Here is a 26,085-nt window from a genome sequence, read left to right as displayed (position 1 = left end):
GGAATGGAACTCCCAGCCTTTCAAGACGGCCCCTAGTGCACAGGACGGCGTGTCAAGATTGCTCCCCGACAAAATGCAGGCTGAGTAGAAGAGAGGAGGGGCTCACAGAACGTACGTAGCTCACAGAAGAAGGCAAAAGGCCCAGCAATAGCGAGGTGCAATTTGCTCCGAATTTATCGTCCAAATTGTCTCTCACTCTCTACCGCGCGCGTGGCCCTTTTCTTTTCCTCGAAAAACGGTAGATGAACAACTTTCGTTCAAATTATTTCCCTCCTCCTCTATACGCCTTCTTCCCGTGCTCGTTTTACCATTTGCCATGGCTGTGCATAAATTTTCCGACTATTTTTACTGCCCATTTGAAGGCCAATAATGCAACAGCTTGGCGTTACTGGAAGGCGACTAGCGATTGCGGTAGTGATGTTGGTACGCTCCGTCCCGAGGCTAGTTTTATTTCCCTCGCACAATTATCCTCCATGAAAAGTTGGCAGAAAAAAGCAGGGAAAATCGTGTTTTGGTGAAGACAGGAACGTGCAACTTTAACACCTACCGGTAAGGGCACAGCGCGCCTAGTGGTGCGCTGCTATCTCAAGACACCGACAAGACCACAGCGAGACCAACCAAAACGGCGAAAGTTTTTCCGCCAGTCCTGCTGTCATTGTCCTTCCGCTGCCTCGTTTGCATGCAGCACGAGCGGTAGTCTAATTAAATTTCGACCTGATGGAAAAACGATTTCCCTTTCGTTGCTTGCTGGAGCCATGAGTTGGACTTGCAGTTGATGAAAGTGAATGCGAGGACATGAAGGAAGGCGGAGCTAACGAGTTGAGTAATTTTGTATTTCGTTTGTTTCGTTACCTGCAAGAAGTTATTTGCTTGAAAAAGGATTTTTTCAGTAATTTTGTGTGGAAGTAAGCATGCGATGGAAACATCCTCCTAAGGCTGAGGTAAAACGATGCATTCGGTGAATATTTAAAAACAATAAATTGCTCAGTGCAGACATGTTTCATGATTAAGTACTTCAATCAGTCTCCGCTACGAAGGACTAGAAAGTCACTAAAAGTCGTACCATAGGACCCGGATACCAACCGACCTTGCATACCCTCCTCCTCCGAAACCGATGAAGCTATCCACTTCCGGATTGTGCAAACATCGAATCAATCTGGATCCCTCTAGCCACCGTTTCATGCGTGACCACGAAAGCATGACGGATAATAAACGAATGATTGTGTATTTCATCATCGCTCACGGATGTCTCCTTTCGCCAAGCTATCGTGTGCCGGGAGAATCGCTATTCGGAATCGTTTGTTATTGCTCCCATTTGGCCTCGCCTATGTGTTATCGGAATTGATTAATGAACCAAGCTGAACCACTCATAAATCATCCACCATTCGTCGCCCCCTTGCGGCCCCTCTATTGTTTTGGCACTGTTTTGTTTGGCGCTGTAAGACGAAGGGAATTTTCTCCAGCTAAATATCCCTTGCACGAAGGAAAGTGGAAACGACCCCGGGGATGGCAAGGTGGAGGAAAGTCATATTCAAATTCAGCGCCGTCAATATAAATGTTAACGAAACGTGTTTCCTTCACGTGTCGTCAAATGATGTATGAATATGGGCAGGAGTGGAACAGTTCACATTTAATGGAAGCACTCGGGCTGAATATGAGCTCATACATTTTCGGTACTTTACGAGACACGGTTCAGTGACAATGACGTGATAACCGCTCAACCGTTATCTTGAAACAAGTAGTCAAAGTATGTGGAACATATTTTTCAACTGAGTCAATTGAGGAGAACAAACAAAACATTTAGTTATTGTTACAAGCGTACCTGCCTTACAATTGAAGTCAACATTGTCTATAAAAGGCATATTTAGTGGATCCATCAAATCTTATCAAATTAGTATAATAATTTGGTTATTTGACCTGAGCTTGTCGCACACGCTAGGTTTTACATTTGTTTTCATTATAATAGAGCTGATAATGTTTTATTGCTGATTAAGAAGGTTGTAGAATAATAATGAAACGTACTTTAGCTGTTTCTTCTTTAGCTGTTAATTTCATTTAACTGTTAACGCTACAATTTAAAAAAATCCGTCCACAAAACTGAGTGCAAACATATCTAAGTAATCGTTGCGTCTCTACTCTCTGCTTTGCTTTCTGAAACCATAAATTTGATGAGCTTTATTTTACGCCTAATGCATTTTGAAGCAGTTTTTAATGGTGCAAAAATTTATCTCAAAATGATCCCTGCGTGGAGCATAAATTTCGCGGCTAAGAACTACACCATCCTTCAATACCAAAGGTATGGCCACTTCCAAAGCATAAACGTACACGTACGAAAACGCGCGCTTGCTGGCAAATTTACCAGCGTTAGAGCGCCTGAGGATGGTGTCGAGGCACTGTGTCACTGGCGGTGGATGAGAAAATCCTTTCAGGGCAATTATGTTCTTTCTGACATCGATGGCGTATGCAAAACGCGGAAGATGTAACCAGGCGAGCAAGAAACAACAAAAAAAAAACAGAGACAAAGTTCCGAACGCCAGTATGCCGCGGGGCATACTCTGAAGTTTTGTGAATGCTTTGCAAACTATCATTTCCGCCAGTCGTGCCGGCGAGGCGTACCGAATGCACATAACATGCGAACATTGCAGAATGGTGATTTATCGAGGGATTAAGTGTGACATTCCGTCCGTTTACGACGTTCCGTAGATATGGAACTTGGAAATGGCTTCTAACTGGCTTTCGGTTGACCAACGATGGTGGTGGCAAACGGGACGATCCCGCGTTCGCACGATGCCTTGCCGATGGGCTTGCAAATTGATGGGAATTGATTTTTTGTTTGTCTGCTATACTGCAACGGTGCTATGGTAGTAGTCGTTTTCAGCTTACAACGCTAGATCCCGTATGATGCACGCACCCCATCACTGAACAAAAGCTTCCACAATCGCCATCAATATTCGAGATGTGACATTTTATGTTGTACACATAAAGCTTTACAATGTCTTTTTTGCGAGACCAAGCATTGTTTTACTTGACAAAAGATACTGATTTTGTAGCAGTTAGTTTACGTGTTGGAATACTGATAATAGATGTTAATTCAAATGATGAATGTGACCAAGGCACTGTGACTGACTATGCTGAACTATTAACTTCTCATGATGTGTAAATAATTTAGGCATCCCAGCTACGTACGTGGCCACTCGTCGGGTTCTCTCTCACGTCACATTCGACGCATTACGCTTCGTCGGCCAAGAACAATGGCAAGAAACAGATCCTTCCGGCAAGACCGACATTACCGTTACAAGAGCGTCATTCGAAGCAGCTCATTCTGGTCCGTCCACAGAGCTATGCCCGAGCTATCAATGCTGACAGCTGTTCAACCATTCAAATAAAGGATAAGCTGATGTATGGCACTCGGAGCTGTCTTACACGGAACGTGCTAAATACCGCACCGAATTACTCCACGGTTCACAAAGATAAGGTCCACCGAGCGAGCGAAGCCGGGGAGAGGCATCCTAAGCAAAGCAGCAGGAACCAAACGGTACGGACACTTTCTCCAAACTTGCACGACGATGATCGGGCCGAACCACTGGAGGAGTTCTCGAGCGCGTGTGGAGAAGCCAATGAGTGACTGAAGAAGAAAATAAATTTACTTTCCATTGTTCGGCGATGTCATCTTTATCTATGGCGCAAGACAGGCCCTGACAGGGCATGGCTGAGCAAAGCAGGAAGAAATGGTATATTCAGCCTTCCTCCTCGTGCCGAGGTTCGCGGCGAGCCAAGAAGTTTTCCTTTTGTTATCGAACGGACAAGGAACAAGGCGAAACGACGAGTGACACAAGTGTATCCTTTCCCTGTTGGCGGACCCATCTCTTTCAAGCAATCTCGTTTTTTTAACACGATATCCTTTTCTCTTTCTTTGCTTGGTATCTCCCATTACCCACTTTCGTCGTCTTGCTCTACTCAATAGCGTTATTGATAAAGCCTCCCATCTTCGAACGTCGCACCCGTTCTTCCTAACATTAACGCCGTCTATTGCACGTAAGAAGAATTACGACAAAGCACATGGAAACGAAACAACTCGGCATTTTCCGAAGGCACTCACACTGAACCAACTGAGGAAGAAGTATTGTTCTCTGGAGCATCACATCCCCGACGCATTTTATACCTCTACATTTTCCCGCTCAACACACACACACACATACACAAACACGCTCTGTTGTGAATGCGGAGTTGTTGCTTCGCTGCGACGTTGCTTCATCTTTCAGAAAATCCGCTGGGTGTAAGAATAATTTGACAGATTAATAGGAGCATCTCCGTCCCATCCCCAGGGGGCTTCCGGGCTGCCGACACGGTCCGTTTGTGAGTGCCTGAAGCATGGAGCTAACAAAATGGAAATCGTACCAACTGTAGTATGATTTTTTTACCATCTTTTGACACGTAACCGTACGTCCGTGAAGATTAGGAACGGTTTTGGGTGAATGTATTAGTATGTTTAAGAAGACTGTGCTCAAGACAAAATTTAATGAATATCTGCCAGGCATCTAAGCTTTATGAGCAATATCTAACGTATTTCCTGTGTATTTCTTATATAACAAACAACTGAATGTATTGCTATGTTCAAAATTTATAAAACTAGAAAATATAAAGTTCTAATATTTTTAAAACAAAATACAAACTAAAAAACTAACATTACGAACAATTAAGTTTGATCTACCAGTTACTTTCACCTTTCACAAAAATGGAGATAGACGACTTAACAATTCAATAAAAGTTGAAGACTAGTTTCCAAAATCAGATAACGTATGATACCCGTAGCCAATTGAGTATTTCAAAGTTCCGTATTTGGCGAAGCTCAGTCGCTCAGGTAACTAAGATCTTGTCTGAAGATACGTCATTTCATACCATAGCTGAAAGTTGAGCAATTAATCAGATGAGAACCTCAAACACCCATTGCACGGAAGAATCGATGTAATCCAACTTTAAAGTAAATCGGATGGAAAAATGACATTTGTGTCTGATTCGTATCTTCTTTGCAATAAGTACTGAACATTTATTTAAATGTTAGTTATATAATTATTTTATACCTAGCATTGAGCCCAGTAGTACCCACTGTGATGATGTGACAAGTCTCCTTTTTCCATTGGAATGTTTTTCATGACGCACATTAAACAGAGATTCCCACAATATGTAGTACTGTAATACTTAACTCATTAATAACTCGTAACTCATTAATATGAATGAGAACAATTATTATTGCATATCGAATTTATATAACAAAAAAGAATAAGAAAGCCAAGCACAAACTCTCAGGATAAACCCTGGTTGAGGCCTGTTGTGTATGCCTACTGACTTCTAAACCTTGTTTTATCATACGCAAAAGGTTTGCTGACACCTGCTTAACCGCTACGGTCCATCTTACTGCTAAATGTGGTTTAATTGAGTGCATATTACTTTCACCTTCACGAGTTTTTTTGCTCTCCTATCTTGGACAGCAATCAACTCGGGTCTTTAAAGGTTGAGCTTGAAGTAAAAAAAAAACAGAATCCTATTTCTGTTAGAACCTGCACATTTATAATCTTTGTCTGTGTAGGTTTCACAGTGCTGTCGACGTGCAAAACGAGTAGCGAATAGTCAGAACAGCTGCTAATCCTTTTCGTTCCCTCATTTCATTTGTTATTCCTTTGGCTCGAGGATATTTTGCGCGCATTGCTATCCTACCACCTTCTAGTATATAGCATGTTTTCACCTGAGCACGTCCTCGCGTTCGCTTAAGGCAAAGAGATATGTTTAAAAAGCTGTTACAGTAGCAGCTTGAAAAAAAATCTTCCATTTATACGGCTACCCACAAAAGGAGTGTGAAAACTGGTGATGGATAGGATTTTTTTTAATTATTTAGCTTGAATTCCCCTAATTAAAGTGGTTTTGTGTCCAAGGATTCCATGATTTGAGCCACAATGCCTTCTACGTACCTAGACCGTTTACTGCGGCCTGTTGCTACGATTCAATTCGTGTGTGAAATGGGAGTGTTAATACCAATCCAGGATACCATAGAATGTGCTGAGATCATTGAAAGGGTGGGCTGACAAATCAGATTTATTGCTAGGTAAGTGGTCGCAGGCAACTTTGCTCGGTTGCTAAGAGAGCAACCTCCGGCATCGAATTGGAGCCGGCCCTTTCTCTGACACGTTGTCGGTATCGTAATGCTTCTGGCTATGTAGCAATCGAATATTGGAAGACAGATACTAACCTTCGTCTTCGTTGCATAAAGTAATGTCCTTCGGGCGCGAAATAGATTCATCACAAGATTCATTAATTATAAGCTACAATAGGGTCTTTTGCGAAGGAGAAACAACACAGTAAGTACTAGAAGCGAGGGAATTCCAAACTTCAAACATCCACTTCTGAAGTCGCTGTTTGTTTTATTTCGAGACGAGTTACTATAGACGCAGACAGTCTGGTGGTCCTCTTAGTTGAACAGGGAATAACGTTTGTGTATAAACCCTAAGCTACTTCACAACTGGTGCAATTCAAACAATATTTTGTAGATATGATTTGATTTCTTTAGTAACCCACAATCACTCTACTTTTCCGAAACATAGAGCATAATGGAACGGAAAAAAACATAACAAAAATGCACCCTCTTAAATTAGTATTAGCTCACTCTGAATGAAAAGAAGCTCTAAGGTTTTCAATATATCATATTTTATCCAGAAGAGAGGGCCTAACAACGTTGTTCAATCATGCAAATCTCATGCTTTTTAAAGCTGTAACGAATGAGACATCCACACAATATATTATACTCTAGACTGACTACCACCGCCTTCTTGTTTCATTAACCAATTAATCCTAGCCTTATGTCGACGATAAATCTCTTGCAGTAAAAGTTGGCAAATCGACGAGTGACCATACTACATAGGTGTATAGTATAACTTCAATCGTAGGATACAGGATACTGTTCGTCTCTTGAGGAGAACAGAAATTGGATTGCACTTTTCCTTGGAACGAAGTACTAATTATTGAAGGCTTTAAATTAAATCCATCAGACAACACAATCTGCACTTGTGCTTACGGTCCCCGACGAAGACTGGTGTAAGTAAACGCAGACGAAGTAGACGTTGTTTCTCTTCGAGTTGGAACCAACACCGAAAAATGAAATGAAATATCAACAATGGAATCCTTGGGTATGAAAACTCCTACAGAAACGTTAGATTTGAAACCGAGAAATCTATCATAAATCCATATGTAAGAGCTCGTATTCACCACTCAACAGATCGTATTCTTCTGCATAACTCGAAGCATTGCTGACCGGACATGTTGGGTTTGCATTCGCTTATCTTTCGCATAAACTGTCAACCATCAGCAAGAACGACAGACGTAGTACTGTCGACAGAACAGTAAAGTTTGTTTGCGTTTTTATTTTGATTACTACCGTAAACAAATACTCTAAGGTTTTCAATATATCATATTTTATCCAGAAGAGAGGGCCTAACAACGTTGTTCAATCATGCAAATCTCATGCTTTTTAAAGCTGTAACGAATGAGACATCCACACAATATATTATACTCTAGACTGACTACCACCGCCTTCTTGTTTCATTAACCAATTAATCCTAGCCTTATGTCGACGATAAATCTCTTGCAGTAAAAGTTGGCAAATCGACGAGTGACCATACTACATAGGTGTATAGTATAACTTCAATCGTAGGATACAGGATACTGTTCGTCTCTTGAGGAGAACAGAAATTGGATTGCACTTTTCCTTGGAACGAAGTACTAATTATTGAAGGCTTTAAATTAAATCCATCAGACAACACAATCTGCACTTGTGCTTACGGTCCCCGACGAAGACTGGTGTAAGTAAACGCAGACGAAGTAGACGTTGTTTCTCTTCGAGTTGGAACCAACACCGAAAAATGAAATGAAATATCAACAATGGAATCCTTGGGTATGAAAACTCCTACAGAAACGTTAGATTTGAAACCGAGAAATCTATCATAAATCCATATGTAAGAGCTCGTATTCACCACTCAACAGATCGTATTCTTCTGCATAACTCGAAGCATTGCTGACCGGACATGTTGGGTTTGCATTCGCTTATCTTTCGCATAAACTGTCAACCATCAGCAAGAACGACAGACGTAGTACTGTCGACAGAACAGTAAAGTTTGTTTGCGTTTTTATTTTGATTACTACCGTAAACATTGCATGCCATTGGCGGTGGCATGCACTCAAATGGTGGCAATCTTGCTAGAAAGGAGCTTTATTTTTCAATCTCAGTTCAGATCACGACCTCGCTCTATGAAACTTTGCCAGTACTATACTACATGGCCAGATTAGCCTACCATTTGAGGAAACTAACGAAAGCCATTCGAAATCCAGCTCCGTTGCCAACGGTGTCAGATGGGCTCCTCGGTTGGGAAATGAAACTAATACCTATAGCAAACAGAAATAATTCTACCAAACTGCACCCCGAACAAACGAGCAGTAACAGTTTAACCTACTGAAAGAGCCCTCCAGCACACCTCCCACCAACCAGAACACCTCACAAGGGAAGGCAAATGTTAGTGACACAAATGTCACAATGGAATCAGCTCGTTACCTCCTCTCCTGGGGTGAAATATTTTTCCAGACCATCTACAGCCCCACTTTCCCGCGTTTTAGGAAACGTTACCGTTACAGCTAGTTCATACTATCACGCCAATGCTTTACCTGTTGGAAAAGCCATTTCTCCACTTGGAGGGGCGCATGAGCATGTTTTTGTGTGGCTAACGCGACTGCCAGAAGCGAGGGGTTCTGAATAAATGTTTTGGGCACAAATATTGATATTTTTCATTCTTGTGCCGCAAGTTGATAAATAAAGTAGAAGCAGTAGCAGATAGTATGGCAACTTCCAATGACTCGCGGAGCTCCCAGGAAAATGGTACTGTTGACATTGCAACATTCGTGTTGGTAATCGTAGCATTAGGAAGCAGCGTTGTAGCGATGTGCAAGTCAATGGGTACACATACACACGCGCCCAGCAATGGTAACGCGTATAATAGTTCAAATAAAGCTGTACCTAACAGGGAGAATGATAAATTGAAGTACAGTTTAAACAACAATTTCAGCCAATTTACAATCAAATGAAGAAACGTTAGCTAAATACAATTATTTTTCCCTCGTGCAATATTTATTGGTTAGCATATCGGTCTCTCTTATTATGATGGGTCTAGTCTATAAATTTAGAGTAAAGATAGAAGATAAACCAAACAAATTGTTAAACTGTTATGATAATCGATAACGATAACAATAAATTACCAAATTTTATATATTTTTAGTTAAGTTTCTAAAAATACAATGTAATCTAAACAACACGAATGAAATTTCAAGTAATTTATGACAAGGAGTTCAATCAGGCTTGCTATCCACAATAGTTGACCGAAGATGAGTCGATTATTATTCCATTATTTGCTACCAGAGCTTGACAACAACAGACACGTATGTGTAGTCAAGACTGAAACACGAATAAAAACTAGTTTTTACCCATTTGTAACCTATTTATGTCCGTTTTAAGCTGTATCAATCTACTTTATGAGGACATACAAACCTCAACACGATCCCCATATCCTGCATACAAAATAAGAAATATACATTATTTTTCTCTGTTTCATGTTTCGTTCCAAATAAACATGTTGCGACTTAAGCCTCACACCTCACTATATGGAACTTTCTGTTGATAATCTACAGCTAACGAACTTGATTTGAATAATTCGATTCGCTAAGAGAACAGGAAAATATATTGAAAATGCTGCACGTGAGAACATTGCAGATGAATTAGATATTTGTAATTTGAATTTGATTGATAACTACTTGTAAAAAAGTATGTGTTAATTGTTACTTAAACTTAAACTTAACCATGTGGTTAAGTATGTGCCTTAAAGCCTTAAAAATGTTTTAATTGCATCATGTTGATTGAACATTTTAGTCGTTTGAAGCAAACCCCAAACGTGTGAAGCAAACCCCAAACGTTTGAAGCAAAGTAGTTCTCAAGTTTACTGCATTACAAATCATCTCTTTTTTTCACTACTTCTGCATAGAGTAGCCATCAGCATTGCTGAACGACTAAAGCATTTATTCGACTAGCTTTGCTCGCTGCGCAACACCGAGTCCAACCCCGCTGTCCTCCGTGACGTGATGGTTTCACTGTTGTGTGAAACTTGCTACAAAGTGATCGCGACCGAAGATTCACGCCAGACGAGCAAGAGTACCACCCGCACAAAAAGCACCAGGTCACTCCATGGGAAATGTACACTAACCACATGCTGGCAAACTGCTGCGTTGTCGACGAACCGAGCTGGAAAAATGAGTGTAATGTCGCTGATGGCAAGCGGTGAAAAGCACTTGCTAGGTCGGTCACACAGTACGAACAAAACAGACAACAATTTAGCCACAGGAATTAGGATTTGCGATGAACCTGTGCAAGAAGTACGGTAAACACGGCAAGACAGCCGTGTACGTGAGCAGTAGCAAGGCTAAAGTGCGTCAGCGTTAATTGCGGAAAACGGTGTGCAGTAGAGAATAAAACCCGCTAAACGGATGTAGATCGACGAGTGGTTGGTTCTGAGTGGTGTAGAAAAGTCCTCGAATACTTTATATTTTTCTTGCACGTTTAGCGTACTGGCTTGGGTATCTTGTTGCTAAGTCGTTAGCTATGAAAGCGCAGTTCAGAGAGTTCGCCTGTTTTGCACAGCAAATGAGGTACTTAGCAATAACGACCTATCAGTAATTAGCGGGGTCGAATATGTGCTATAGTAACACTATTGATTATCTAATTATAAACGGCCAATTTATTAATCATTCGCCAATTTCATTGTTTTCAGCAAAATTATAAAAAAATATAACTGCTTCTCCAAATTCCGTTAAAAAAACATAATATGAAAACATTATAATATTATCATATTGTTCTGTTATCATATTCAAACTAAAGTTATGTTATCCCCACATGATAAATTTTATACATTTTAAGGATATATCGAGACTAACAATGTATTCAAGCGCCTTCGTGTGATGTGTATCAATCCTGCCTTTCGGCCATACGCACAATGTTACAGCACTTTCGACGAGTGTGATCACGCCAATATCACCGACGCAGACAAATCAAATTTCATTTCACATCCGCACAGTTCAAATCCTGCCACAGCTCAAAGAGGAGCGGTGGCCTCCCGATGTGATCCCAAAAACACACGCTGATCCCGGTAACGATGAACATCGATTGGCATGATGGAATAATCTCTCCTCTCTCGTCCCCCACCCCTAGTTTCCTAGTTTTGTTGCGTAACATTCAGCCAGTCGTGCAGAGAACATGTACGGATAATGTTGTTCTTTAATTTCACGCTCCGACCCTAAGCAACCGTGTCGGTCGTTATAGACCAGAGCCAAAGCGCACCACATCCAACACAAGCGCCAACAATGTCCTGCAGCAAAATGTCCACAAATCGAACCAGTCGGCTTTGCTGGTACATACGCTGGTAGGATAATCTATTCCCGTCTGCAGGGCTACCTTGATCGTTGCGATGGCGAACAGAGCTCCTGTCTCTCTTTGATGATGTTTTCGATGCTGGTAGTGTACCTTACCTTATTATTCGATGCAACGATATACGATGAAACGGTAGTGTACTCGAGATGGCTAGGTACACTGGAGAAGTGGTCCACTGGCTGGGATCTATGGAAAAAGTGCTTAATTTTTTCTCGATTTAGCCAGTCCGAGGAACATGTCTGTTATGAACGAGTTAAAGAGCGATGTAATAATGCGAAATGACCTGAACTTGTGCAGAAAATACAATCAAACTGCGCGTATGAATAGAAACTAAGTGAACTAAAAAAACGAATTTTCCATGTCCAACAGTACAAAGAAATTATGCTTGCTTTAGAAAGTCTGAGATCGAAACATAACGACTGGTTGTCGTTTGTTTTTTTTTATCTGAGCTGCCGTAAAGGTAAACGATTATTTTGTAGTAACATTACGTTTTGGGACATTGCTAGAAGTTTCACCCTCTCCATGGACCCACCCTTAATATAATAAAAATCTGGTTTATAGTTGCTTAGCAAAAATGAGATGCTTTACAACAACATAAACCAAAGTGGAATTAATGAAAACAAACACGGAGAAAGTAGCAGCATGTTGTTTTCATTTGTGCAATTAGGGAAGGGACAGAATAAGATAGAAACATAAAACATTCCTATGGCGAAATACCTAAACCGAAGATAATTGAGACTATCATTATGATCAGATTGAAAAAGACTGATTGTATTACCTAACATTAAGAAGAAATACGAAATGTATTACCAAACTTTTTCGCAAAGATAGAAAACAAAATTTCCTTCGTTTTATGGGAGGTTTCACTATTACCACGAAATATTGACGTTTTGAATAGACGATAGTAACACATTTTTACAATACCATCGTAAGATTCATTCATGGAATAATGCTTCCCAATAATCTAAGAACAAATATTGGGGCCCTTCACGATTCTAGTCAGTTTTTTGTTGACAGTTTGTTGACAGACAGTTTGACAGTTGGAGGCTGAAATTATGTAAACACTCCATATAAAACCACACAAAAAACTAGCCTGCAATTTTCAGTCTAGATTATTCTAGCCACAAAGCTAAAATTAGATTCGAGTACCTGCTCGAAAACACAGTGTTGTTTACATTTACCCCAAGGTTCATCAAAGAGATGACGTGGTGGAATCTGAAATCAAAGTGTATGTAGTGCAGGTGGTCTCATAGCTTGTTTTTATAACCAAATTGAAATATCACTTTTAAATTTGGTTATAAAAACAGGACGGGTGAAAACTTTTGTTCAAACAAGCTTTCTGAAGGTATGACGAATACTCAAAACACTCTTAAAATCTTTATTCATAAGCAGAAGCGATAAAAATCAGCCTTCTTAATTCATACACCTTGAGATAAGCCACTTAGATAGCTGCCCGAAAACTGCTATACAATGTAAACAGCTGACAGGCTGAAATTTCAGCCTACGAACTTACAACGGAAAGGGCCCCATTATTGTACTTTTGCACCATATCTTTTCGGACGACGAAAAATGAAGTAAAACTCATTTCGATAGAAAATAATAATAATTCCGTTTGTTCTATGAATGCCTCTGTCAAGCGTAAACCACTAAGAACCACTCTCGACGATAATATGAGATCGTTTTGTTCTGCTGGCTGTCAATTGAAAGCTTACTACGAACGTGATGCTCTTGATGTCGATAAAAGTCAATTATTACCATGAAGCAATTCCACAACAGTTTTTTTTTTCTAAACAATTTCGTGATATGATTTATGAACTCGCACTAATTTCATTTCTCTGTTTTGGCGAAAACAACAAGAGAAAGCAAATGAATATTTCTCGGCGTATGATTGTTACGTCGTTCTCAACGTGAGCTTCGGATGTGAAAATGCTATCCAAACAAAATATGTTTTATTACTATCAAGTTATTTATTGCTGTCCAGCGCCTGTGGCACGTGCTGATCATGATGGCATTACGATGAAGAGAACTTACGATAGCTATCGATTGTTATCTATTCGATACACACTTTTCCATTTTTGTTTTCTCAAGCGATTACAATATTTTTTGCTTTCGTATTTGATAATAAGAATTGTAGACTCATTTTATCGCGTGAACTGTTTGCAAAATTCAGTATCAGTTAACAGTATCTATAGCTCAATACTTTATTTCACAAAAGGATAAGTCATCCTTTCAAAATATACAGTTGGAATTAAACTGGTTAAAATATTTATTTATTTAATCCGTGTAATCACTCTGCATACTTGTGCTAGGACAATTAATGAAATTATTTTATATTTTAAATTTGAAATACACTCTAAATTAAACGACTATTATCACCGTAAAATTGAAAAGTAATAAAAAAAACTTAAAATAAAAATAAACAGTTCAGTCGTTAAATTGCATTGCGATTGATGTATGCGTTTAAAAATTTTGCGACGTTTTTTCAATCAACATCAAGTTAAAAAAAAAAACACCCAACAAACTGAAGATTATAACAACGATAATACGGATTACAACAATGAAAGTGACATATATTACAGATGTTTGGGAATTTCAAGAAAATGTAAATGTTCAATCGAGATCCTGTACTACAGTGGTCAACTCGGACGACTCTGTAATATACCCGACGTGGGTTCAAATTTAGAATAGACTATCCCCCGTATCATGATCTGACCATCCGTTTGCGTGATGCTGTATAAGTCTCGAAAGCCTATATGAATGGCATGTCCGCGTAGGATGTTATGCCCAGTAGAAGGAAAAATAAGTAAATGCTCAATCGAGTTGGATAGCTCGGTGAGCAGCAACGAGATGTCAAAACTAAAGACTAAATGCCAGTGAGTGAACAAGACATGAACTATGGTATAAATTTATAAATAAGCAAACTTAGTAAGATAGTGATCCTGAGGCACGTTGGGACGAACGACAAAAATCCATTCGCCGCCCACGGTTTTACATTGCCGAAGTTACAAAAAAACGGTATAACATATGTTTTCTTACAAGAATGAATGGTGCTTCTTCTAACCTACAGTACAGTAGTCTAAGAGCTGTTTGTGCATCAGTTCACACAGTCCTGCCCATGCTCGAAGTAAATCGAATAGCTGCAGCTCCAAAACCTTTTAATCACGCACATATGTTATTTGCTCCTGCCAAAAATTAAGTAGAATAAACATCTCGCCAACTATGATAAGAGAACATGAGAGTCTCGTTGAACGGATTTCCGTCGTTCGTCCCAACGGGCTGAGGACCAATACCTCTTGTAAATAAACTTGTATAAACAGAACGCAACGTACCTCAACTTTGGTTTGTGTTATACACTGAAAGAAAATCGAATACGCTGGAGTCGTACGTACAGATAAAACACATTATTTCTCATGCAGGGAACAACTTATGTAACTAAATTTTAGACATAAATAATAGGGTTCTTGCCATTTCCACCAATTTTGCTTCCTTCACAATCTCGACGTCTTAATTTTGATGGTTAACAACCCACATGTATAAATTCCTATTATTTACAATAACATATTTAGTCAAGCCATCTTTTACGTTCATAATTGTACAAAAGCATGCAAAACTTCACCCTTCTAGGTGTTAAGCATTAGTATTGAACCTTAGTTGTACGCCTCACGACTTGCCATTTACTAAGGATACATAATATAATAGATTCATTTCCTACATCAAGGGAACCAAAGCAGCTGGCCGAAGGCAAATGCTTAGAACGCCCGCCACGGTCAGCGATGCGAGGAGAATTTTGTTTTTGTTCTCATCCCACAGTAAAAATATTTTCCACCTTTCACCCCAATCTGTCGCCAAGTGCTGCTACTTTCTCCGTGTTTGTTTTCATTAATTCCACTTTGATTTATTTCAGCATTCACTCTTATGAAAACATGGCTATTTTGTAATTCAACGAAAACAAAGATCTTTATTAAAACAACCGCCTACCTTTGGCTGTTCCCAACGGTTCAACAGTCCACCGTAAGGACTCGTCTGTCCTTTCACAGTTTTGATTCAAAGGGAAGTTTCTTATCAGCTTTATTAAACGGGAAAATCAGACTACATCTGCACAAAAGACCAGTGAACGACTAGAGGGTACATATTGGAGCACACCACTACGCCAGACGATTTGAGCGCACTTTCAAAAGGACAGAGTAGGCTTTGTCCTGAACGTTGTGCAGCTATGACCGATATGCCGTCCATCATGTCCCGAATCTAACCGACCACGTTTAGGATATCACGTTTCTTTGCCGTGTACGCTGCATCAGCCCAGAGAATATCCAAACGTTTACATGCTACCCAGGTGGAGACAAAACGGGCTGGCCCCCGAACGGATCATGGTTCCGGATCTTCTCATCAAAATAACCATCACCCATCACCCTCTGCCTGTTGGTGGTCGTCGAATAGCGTTGCTACTTTGTTGACCGAGTGCTGGCTTTAAAAGCACGTCCACAACGATCCCACAAACAGTGCCTGGTAAGACATCATGTAAGGGCCACCCGCCCGCATTACAAGGACGTGTTCAAACTTTAATAACCCGAGCGATTGCGATACGACGACGAGAGGCACGGGATCTTTTCAAGGTTGTCAACGCTTATTCGCAGTTCACCGATTTTCTGTCCCCGGTACACAAGATGAATGTTTGGCAAGGAAATATGTGCACAAACGGGTACGTGAACAGTGTCGTCCTACCGATCCGACAACGTATGATACAATGTATGGTAAAGTTGTCAACGGTGCTCCACCCGGTGCACTGGATGACTTGCTATTCTAGCGAAGTTAAATGGCCCGTAAAACTATGAACCAACGTTCCATGTGCCCAAGGGCAAGAGATTCTTGAAAGTGATGAAGTATTTTAGGGAAATTTGAGATGCCAAGCGTGCCGTTTGTTACGCCACATTTATTAAACATTTGTCGAAAATCTATCCAATCGAACGGCTAAACTTTATGCGAAAATTTAGTAATTTTACGCTTTTCACATCGTTCGAAGGTGCTAATGTCTAAAATTCAAGCCAGATAGATATCGCTCCTCTCACTAGACTCCCAACAGAATTGACAATCCTTAAGTAATGGCCGTCGCCGGTTGATTACAAAGCTAAAATCACTCGCAAATTACACAGCGGACCGTCGGCCACTAATTCGTTTTGAGTTTTAAGCAATTGGCTATGATTGCTGCGATAGAAACGGGGGCTAGCTTGTGGCAGCTTAGTGTATGTTCATTCTGCCAAGACCTGCAGGGACAAATCCCGGGTCAACCTTCAAACAGGAGCCACATTAGCACCGGCAGCAAATGAAAAGGCTAACGATGTGATTGAAGTCTCCTGTAAACTCTCACAATGCACCACTGTCCTCTGTCCTTCGCTGAAATTCCCTATAGAACCGGGCCATCGTTCTGTTGACCATAGTGCCGGTTTCTGTTGTATCAATTTTGCAAATGAATCCTGGAGCAACATTGAACCCGGGCCCACAAACTTGACAGAACCGCAGACAGGCGCTTGTACCACGTCACGTACAATTTGATCCGCTTTTGTAACGACTCTTACGTATTCGATGCGCTTCCTTTCTCCGGCCCGGATCATGAAATGCATTCTTGAGCTACGAAACCAAGCCTGAACGTCAGCTATGGACGAGATTTTCTTGTTGTCCTGCTGTTGTTGGCTCTGCTCCTAAACCAAGCGCAGCACAGGCACAGAAAGGATTCCTATTACTATTAAGCCTTACAGCATAGTGACTGACCGGGATTTGGTGATGAAAGTATTTGTGTGTATGTGTGTGTTCCAAATCTCCACTGGATGGAATTGGAAATGCGAATGAAAACGGCATTTTCACCGGATCGCCCATTATTATTTTGTCTCATTTTAGCCTTGTAACCTACCATTATCGCTTCGAGCTCGCAGAATACCCGTGAGGCCAATAGTCGTAACCAAAAGCGGGATGACGAGAATAATTCGCCAGTAAAATGAACCACAATCGTGGGTCTCAAATTTCCAATTCATAAACATTGGTTTTATGAAACGGCTCGTTCGAGCTCGATGCTGGTCAAACATTAAGTTTCGGTCGCCTTACTCTTTGATTATCCTTCATGATCTACCTTTGTTGTAGGTTTGCTCATTGTTCTTAGTGTATGATAACAGTGGTAAAAGATTAAGCTGCTGGGATCAAATGGCACAAAACGAGGTACTGATCACGGGTTCTGTTGTACTGACGATTCTAAGGTTTGTTTTTCATTTCCAAATCTACCTAAGAATATTTTAGTAAATGTTCCTATGTATTTAAATTACCTATTAGTACATGCAGAATAAATCCTTGTCTACGTATTTTTGAACCTTTTGGGCCGGTCTGGTGGTACAGTCGTCAACTCGTACGACGTAACAACATGCCCGTCATGGGTTCAAGTCCCCAATAGACCGTGCCCCCATACGTAGGATTGACTATCCTGCTATGGTAACAATAAGTCACTGAAAGCCAATGCTCACTTCACTAGTGGGTACAGGCAGGCCTTGACCGACAGCGGTTGTTGTGCCAAAGAAGAAGAAGATGACATATTTTTTAAATGATTTAAGTATTCAAATGTATGATGTAAAAGGGGCAACACAAAGTTTTTTAGATGTATATCATGCAAAATTAACGCGATTACATAATCCCTGCGGAGGATTGGACATTTGCCTAGCTTTTTTTCAAAGGTTTTATTTATCTAGGGTTGTATACTATTTTCTTGGGCATCCCTCTCACAAATCTAATTTGTTTTTTCATTACTTCGCTAACCACAAACCGGCAATGGGTTTCAATCACTACTGTTCCCTCTGAATTGCCATACTCATCCCTCCCGCTTCGGTAGGGAAATATTTTACTATTTCAATCATTGGTCATTCAAGCCATTATGGAAAATTTTGGGTGGAAAGGAACCATGACGGCAACATGCCTTTGGCATCATTCAGCAAACTCCCTAACATGTTTCCAAATTCATACACCCTCTTTGGAAATGAACTGAAAAATGGGTCAATTAACATTCGGACCCAGAAAAAAGGGATCAGAACTAGCCAACTAGTTGCAAAAAAGGGAGGGCTATGCTGTGCGCTATCCATGAGGCGTTACTGTAGTTTCAAATGGCGGAAACGAACATTGATAGCAATTGACAGTTGATTAATTCGAAATTGATTTAAATCGCATCGATTCCAAACCGTTGCGATGGGGGTAGCTAAATTACATAAAAATCATGCCCTCACGCCAGTTTGGGATACATAAATGAGATGTCGGAAACGGACGTCAACACTATCCAATTCTGCGAGTGTACACGATTGAAGTTAATTTAATTTGAAGCACATTAACAGACTGCAATCGTAACTACAGTCATGTTAACGTCGACATTTCACTAGTCACCAGATGAGTTAAACTTCAGTGCTGCTCTTGAAATCGATTCATGTTGACGGCACTGGCGTACATTGTTGCTGAAATGTGTAATGCAGTGGCCAGTGGAGGTTGGGGCGTAATCCGATGGATAATGATGATAGTCAATAAAGGATACACTGTTTTTAAATAAATACGTATTAACTCTACGAAACCGCAAGCATGTGAAGTGCAAACGAATTTACAACGAGTGTCCATTTAGCTTGTAATCCTTGCGTAGTACGGATGGAAACAAAATAGAACGCGTTGTAAAGGTGATAAGCATTGTTGCTGTTGTTTTTTTTTTATAAAAGCAGAAACTCCAACGTGATTACGCGGTTTTTCAGAATTTTTTTAGGTAAAAATGCATTACATATAACTGCAATTAAACCTTAAAAATACGGTCGAATTGCACGATTGATAAATAAAATTTAAAATCTTCATATGAACGAAAGTTTCAGCGCTTGGAAATAAACCAACGAGGAAATTGTTCATACCATCAGAACTTAGTTAGCACACAGTGATTCGATGTTGTGAAACATACATATTGCAAAGTATTACTAATACACATGGCAAAGTTTTTCATCAAAGGAACATTACTTTTACGAGACTATTCTTGCCACAACGGTTACGTCGTTAAACGACATCCACAGCAAATTTGAATCGATAACATTTCGCGATAGCAACGAAACTTCAAAGCAAACGTACGCGATATCACCAATGCCATCGAAAGTAAGAGAGAAGATTCTGTTTGGATTATAAATTAGATTAAAAGATTCGCATGCATAGATTGCAATAAATAATTGACAGAGTAAAGCTTTGAAGTTTAGATCGTGGTTAAAAATGAAATTATTTAAAATTTGCAAAGTCCTTGACGCCAAAAGTCGCACATGCAACATTTATTACAAATATATTAAACAATGAGATTGACGTACCAGAGTGACACCCTACGGCCTCGTAATTCATTGTATGCCAATATCCTATATCAGCGATGAGCAAGACTTCCAACAAATAGAGCTCTATTTTTTCAAAGCGTTCAAAAACAACATATTATTGGGATTGAAGAAGACAATAATGTGTAGGTTAGGATAGCTTAAATTATGTTATGTTCATTTAGACGTTTGTCCGTTGAACTTAAATAAATTAATAAAAAATCGTAATTTGAAAAAATAACATGATTCAAATAAAATAAATTCAAATTTAAATTCTCCAAATAAAAAGTGGAAAAGAGAGTAGCGAGAGATGCTATGTTGCGTGAGAAGAATTTTGAATGTAAAATAGCACGTATCACTTTCTAAAATACCTTTCTATAATATCTTTTGACAGCATATCTTCCAAAATTTCGACAGCTACTACGAATAAACCTATAAAATATGGTCAGACCGGTCTCGTGCTACATTCGTCAACTTGTACGACTTAACAACATGCCCGTCGAGGGTGTCAAGCCTCGAAAGGACCGTGCCCCCATACGTAGCACTGACTATCCTGCTACGAGTAATCCATAAGTCACTGAAAGCCAAGTCCACTAGTGCAACAGGCAGGCCTTCACCGACAACGGTTGTTGAAACAAAGTAGAAGAAGAAGAAATAATAATATCGATAAAAAAACAAAACTTTACAAACAAACAGTTTTCAAAACTTTACTATTTACGTAAGACCCTACTATTAGGCATCTTTTTTAAATGACATACACACGACCTTGATGACATACATTACCTTGTTACAATTACCGAATCAATACACGGAAGTGTTTATTCCACTATTACAGATGTACGAAAGAACCTCATTACATCACTTATAGTGTCCTTCATTCCTGACCGATGGCATAGTATTTACACAAAAAAACCAGTCCTTTTACTATACATAGTGACTTATCCATGGAACTTTTTTCATTCCGTCGCTAAAGCTTGGCAAAAGTTACAAAAACCCGATGGAATAACATTATGAAAGTGGAATGACTTACTTTCTTGTCTTTGCTCAGTTTTACTCCACGGTTTACCACGGATTGCCAAAAACATCGTATATACATCCAGCGCACGTGCCACAGTGCTAATACAAATCAACCTGTTCTTTTTTCAGATTCTTTGTTTTTTTTTTGTTCTTGTGCGATATTTTCTCAATAACAATAATCGTAAAATTTTATGGACGTACAAAAACTGAACCAAACCTCAACTGATTCCTAGAAAGCAAAGCCATTCAGCACGTAGTCAGTGCAATGTTTGCTGCAGGATGCTTTCCCAAGCTAGTTCTCCCACTGTCTCAGTTTATCTGCCAAGCATACCTCCATAAACACTATGAGCATCAAATCCAACATCCTTGTGAGCTTATATGCAAAGCAAACGTGTTCACTTTACGCAAAAAGAACGTCGAATGCTTCCCCTGACCAGTGCCACTGGATTTCACTCTTTTACGAAAAAGGATTTTGATCGGTCGCCACGGGAGGAAAAAGTTAGCAACAATATTACTTCGGCGAAGGCTCATGTTTTCGCCTTTACAGAATAGAGAATTCAGGCCTTTACAGGTTTGATAGAGAATGTATCAGGGAAAAGGGTGGTTTTTTATATCTCCTATCCTCTCCTATGCTGCGGTTTCCAGTTTGCAGACACTATATAACATAAATAAGTTAAACCAGTTACGGCGAGAGAGCTACAGATGTCTCAATGTTCGTTGTTTTTTTACATATCTCTCTCTAAAGCTGTACTGCCCTCCGATGGAACAAACCTCTTAACATGGCTTACACAGCAGTCAGGTTTCATTTCATGATAATGGCAAATATAGCACCAAAGTTTTGTAATAAAAATCATGATGCCGATGGTGTATTGGCCGTTTGATTTCGTCCTAGCCTTCGATTGAGCACGTCCTGCCGATCTATGGCAGCCGAATTGAGGGATAATAGTGTGATCGTATAGCATTTTGACCATCATGTGAGAATGTAACGCACTGTAAGTCAACCTGATATCTTCTTCTTAGGCACAACAACCGTTGTCAGTCAAGAAGCATGGCTTAGCATACCAGTAGTGGGCTTGGCTTTTAGTGACTCATTGATTACCCATAGCATGATAGTCAAGTCCTACGTATGGAGGCACGGTCCATTTGGGGCTTGAACCCATGACGGGCCGGTTGTTAAAGTCGTACCAATTGAAGACTGTTCCACGAGACCGGCGCAAATTGATACACCCTGTGTAAAGACAACAATATAGGTATTCAACCAATACGCTTGACCAGTCGTATAGGCGTGCTGTGTCCCTTTGTGCTTCAAACAATAATCTTCTTCTTCTAATTGGCATAACGTCCTACGCCGACATGCCGGCTATACAGACTTTCGAAACTTAATTCATTACCACGTAGCCGTATAGTCAATTTTTGCTACGGAGGGACGGTCCATATGAGACTTGAACTCATGACGGGCATGTTATAAAGTCGTCCGAGTTGACTACACTACAACCTTTGTCTGGTAAACTGTCAAGTAATGATCCAGTTTTTTAAAGTATTTATAATCTTTTTTAAGCAATACTGTATGGTATTCAAACATTTTTTTGATAACATCCAATTTAAAAATGGTTTGAAAAAATAACATTGTATTGTATTGTTGCAGGACTTATATACAAACACACACACACAAAAAAGCATTAACATCATGGACTCGCAATTCCGGAAACACCCAACTAGACTTGGGCAAGTTGATTCTTTTCAATGAACGTGCGGTGTTGTTCGTTCAGTACGATGAATTGAACGCATGCAGAAGGTTAGTCGCACAATTGGAACTAACTACCATTTTTTTTAAATATTATATTTAATTTATCTGGATTTTAATGCAAAAACTGAACGTTACTGCTTTTAAGGCTGCATTTATAATTACCTACGCGTTCACTTTTTCTCGTGCGACAGTCAACCGCACAATTTAGTGAACTGGGTGTGCGGCATAGGTCTCGCACAATTGTCCCATGCCTACGCCCAACCAGCCACAACAGAGTATAGAAACCATTTATACCTTATCGCTATAAATTAATCAACCGTCTGCTCATCGCAGCGCGTTCCTGTCCAGTTCGTGTTTCATTTGCGCTGTATTTTCGACTACTTAAACGGAAATGAATGAAATTTCGGCTGGCAGACGGACGAACGTCGACCGGAAGCGGAACCATCGAGACAATAAGCAATCGTTTTGTATTTATGAAAGCTGTTCTTTTTTACTGCTCGACCCACCTAGAGAGACCGTCGATTTTCTGTCATCATCGGTCGTGTCGGGTGCTGTATATTGTATGGGCACGCTTGGTCGTTGGGGTTATCGAAAATCACCAAAAACCACGCGATATGTTTATTGGCAGCTAAATTAGATCTTTATCAGCTCATTCCCATCGTACAAAAGAGTCCGTCGCCTAGAACTGGCGAACGATGGAGCGAAACACGACGCGTCAATGCTAAATAAAACTCAAGAGAATCTAATTTTGAATGCACCCTCAACTAGCTATGGAGCTGAACATGTTGAAAAAAACAACAAAAATACATTTTAAAAAACAACTCATTGGTTGGTTCTAAAAGTCATCACAAGTCATCCGTAAACAGCAAACATCGAAACATATCGGACGTTCAGGAGCGAGTTGTGGTTGACAAAAATATAACGACAAATGAACGACCAAAAGGTCGTGGTTTCATTTGCGCCAAAATGAACTCAACCACATCAGGCAGTAGAAAAGGCTGGAAAAGCTGGACTCTAAATAGGCAGCTCATTTAATGTCAGAAAATAAGAGACGACGGCTTTGTTCATTGCATTCTTATTTCGGTAAGCACGTTTTTAAAAATAATTATAGGAAAGATGGTGTGATTTCTTTCGCACCGTTGACATTGCTCACCATCCCGGACGTAATTTGAGTCACTTTTGGTTTTTTGCTTGAGATCAGTTTACCGCTAATGCAGGAAAAGGGTTTAATGGTGTAAATTATTACAAGCACCAGTAGAACCAAATCTGGCGTTCTAGCCACATCTCGTTGATTAAATTTTTTAGAGTTGTCATGAACAGAGGACTACCACAAATTGCCATGATGTGTATTTTAATGGTTTACACCAACCATTTGTAGTTTGTGTAAGTTTACCCTAAAACTGTTTAGTCCAAAATATATACATGTTTCTCATATGTCCTAAACGAAACTACTTGAAAAAGTCAAAACTCTAGAACCACCCGATTGAAAAGCTCGTTAGTTTGCTTTTGAAAATTAATCATATGAGGGTTGTTTCACGTTAAGAATACCGAGTTACTTCCGAGTGTCGAGTTTATTTAGACTGAGCTTCTCACAACTCATCTAAAACATTCAAGCGATATGAACGAAATTTCGCCGAAAGTCATGTATCGCCGAAGGAGTTAAAACATAGGGTTTATCTCCAATTGTGTCATCCTACAGTCACAAATTCCACAATATAGTGTGCTAGAGGGTTTGTATACTCCAATATTATTATTATCGGGACACTGGAAGACAAAATCTGTTTCTTAAATCTGTTCTTGACAGTTTAACAAGTCAACTCAAATGTTCGAGATGGGACCTTGTCATGTCTGTGACATAAACAGATAAAATAAATTTATTAAATGGTTACACGTATGATACGGGGAATGAACAAACGACAGGAAAATTAGGTTCAGTATTATTAAGCTTATCCCTACTTTATATCTACTCATACTAAACATACCATGCTCGTATACATTGAATAATATATGATTAGTTCCTTGAACCTACAAACTAGGTTGATTTTGTGGAATTTGCACATACTTTTTTTCTAGAGCTTACCAACAAACCTGAAGTACAAAAGTAATCTACTACATCTGCAATTTACACAGTGCATTAATGCTGCAGTGAACCGTACCATGTTTTGAGTGTAGTTCCTGCGTGTTTATTGTAGACTTTTAACCTTTATTTTCCTTCCATTACCTGTCGCAAAGAAGAAAATGAGTACAGAATAAACGCTCTTTGCCTGCAAAATGTAGAATTTCTATAAACCTAACGACCAGTCCAACAAAGCAGTTCTTCAACATAATCGCTTTGTGGTCGGGAAAATTTTGCTCAAGTGATGCTTGAGAAATCATCTGTCAAAAACCGCTAGTCGCGTAAATTCGCGATTGTACAACAGAGCAAGGCTAATTAATATTGAAGAAGGATTTTATATGGCAACTGCAGCGGCGCTGGTACAAAACAGTTCATAAGCTGATTTTCTAAAGTATATGCCACAACAACAAATCCATTACCAATCGTTGCACTTGTGCGATTTCCTTTACCTTCATAGGTTTTGATATGGAAACGTTCTTAGTAAGGTACTTTAAGCAAACTATTGTGAAATTATGAACAAACATCTTTTGAGACATCTTTTCACTTCGAGCTAAGGCTGAAGATCCTTTTAGAAACCTGTTATAGGGGGCCTTTCCGTTTTAAGCTCGTAGGCTGAAATTTCAGCCTATCAGCTTTTTGCATTGTAAAGCAGTTTTCGAGCAGCTATCTAAGTGGGTATAATATACAGGTGGGCTTATCCCAAGGTGTATGAATTTAGAAGACTGATTTTTATCGCTTCTGTTTCTGAATGAAGATTTTAAGAGTGTTTTGTGTATTCGTCATACCTTCAGAAAGCTTGTTTGAACAAAAGTTTTCACCCGTCCTGTCAAAAAGTGATATTTAAATTTGGTTATAAAAACAAGCTATGAGACCACCTGGACTACATACACTTTGATTCTAGATTCCACCACGTGATCTCTTTAATGCACCTTGGGATAAATGTAAACAATCCCGTGTTTTCGAGCAGGTAACTCGAATCTAATTTTAGCTTTGTGGCTAGAATAATCTAGACTGAAAATTGCAGGCTAGTTTTTTGTGTGGTTTTGTATGGAGTGTTTACATGATTTCAGCCTTCAACTGTCAAACTCCATACAAAAAACTAACTAGAATCGTGAAGGCCCCCATATATGGCAAATTATTCAATTTCAATTACAATGACGAGATGATCAGCCATGTATGTCTCCCAAACGCAAGTTACCGAATGATTTAGAACGGCAAAGAAGCTCCGGAATCTTTATTTAAAATCATTGCATGTTCGACGCACGTCATCCATTACGAAGGAGTATTAAATTCTATTAGATGTAATATTATTTTTCATTATCCTAATTTTCATTCACAACCCACC

The 26,085-nt window shown here is 39.7% G+C and overlaps 1 protein-coding gene across 6 annotated transcripts in view; it reads left to right on the top strand.

Moving 5' to 3' along the window:
* LOC121588595 (protein winged eye-like) overlaps positions 1 to 26,085 on the top strand; it is a 341,422-nt gene that overhangs the window by 144,641 nt on the left and 170,696 nt on the right. The gene's annotated exons all lie outside the window — the stretch shown is intronic.

The sequence above is a fragment of the Anopheles merus genome, chromosome 2R, assembly GCF_017562075.2.
Source record: "Anopheles merus strain MAF chromosome 2R, AmerM5.1, whole genome shotgun sequence".
Classification (NCBI taxonomy): domain Eukaryota; kingdom Metazoa; phylum Arthropoda; class Insecta; order Diptera; family Culicidae; genus Anopheles; species Anopheles merus.
Note: the sequence above shows the minus strand (reverse complement) of the source record. Positions and strands in the feature narration are given on the sequence as shown.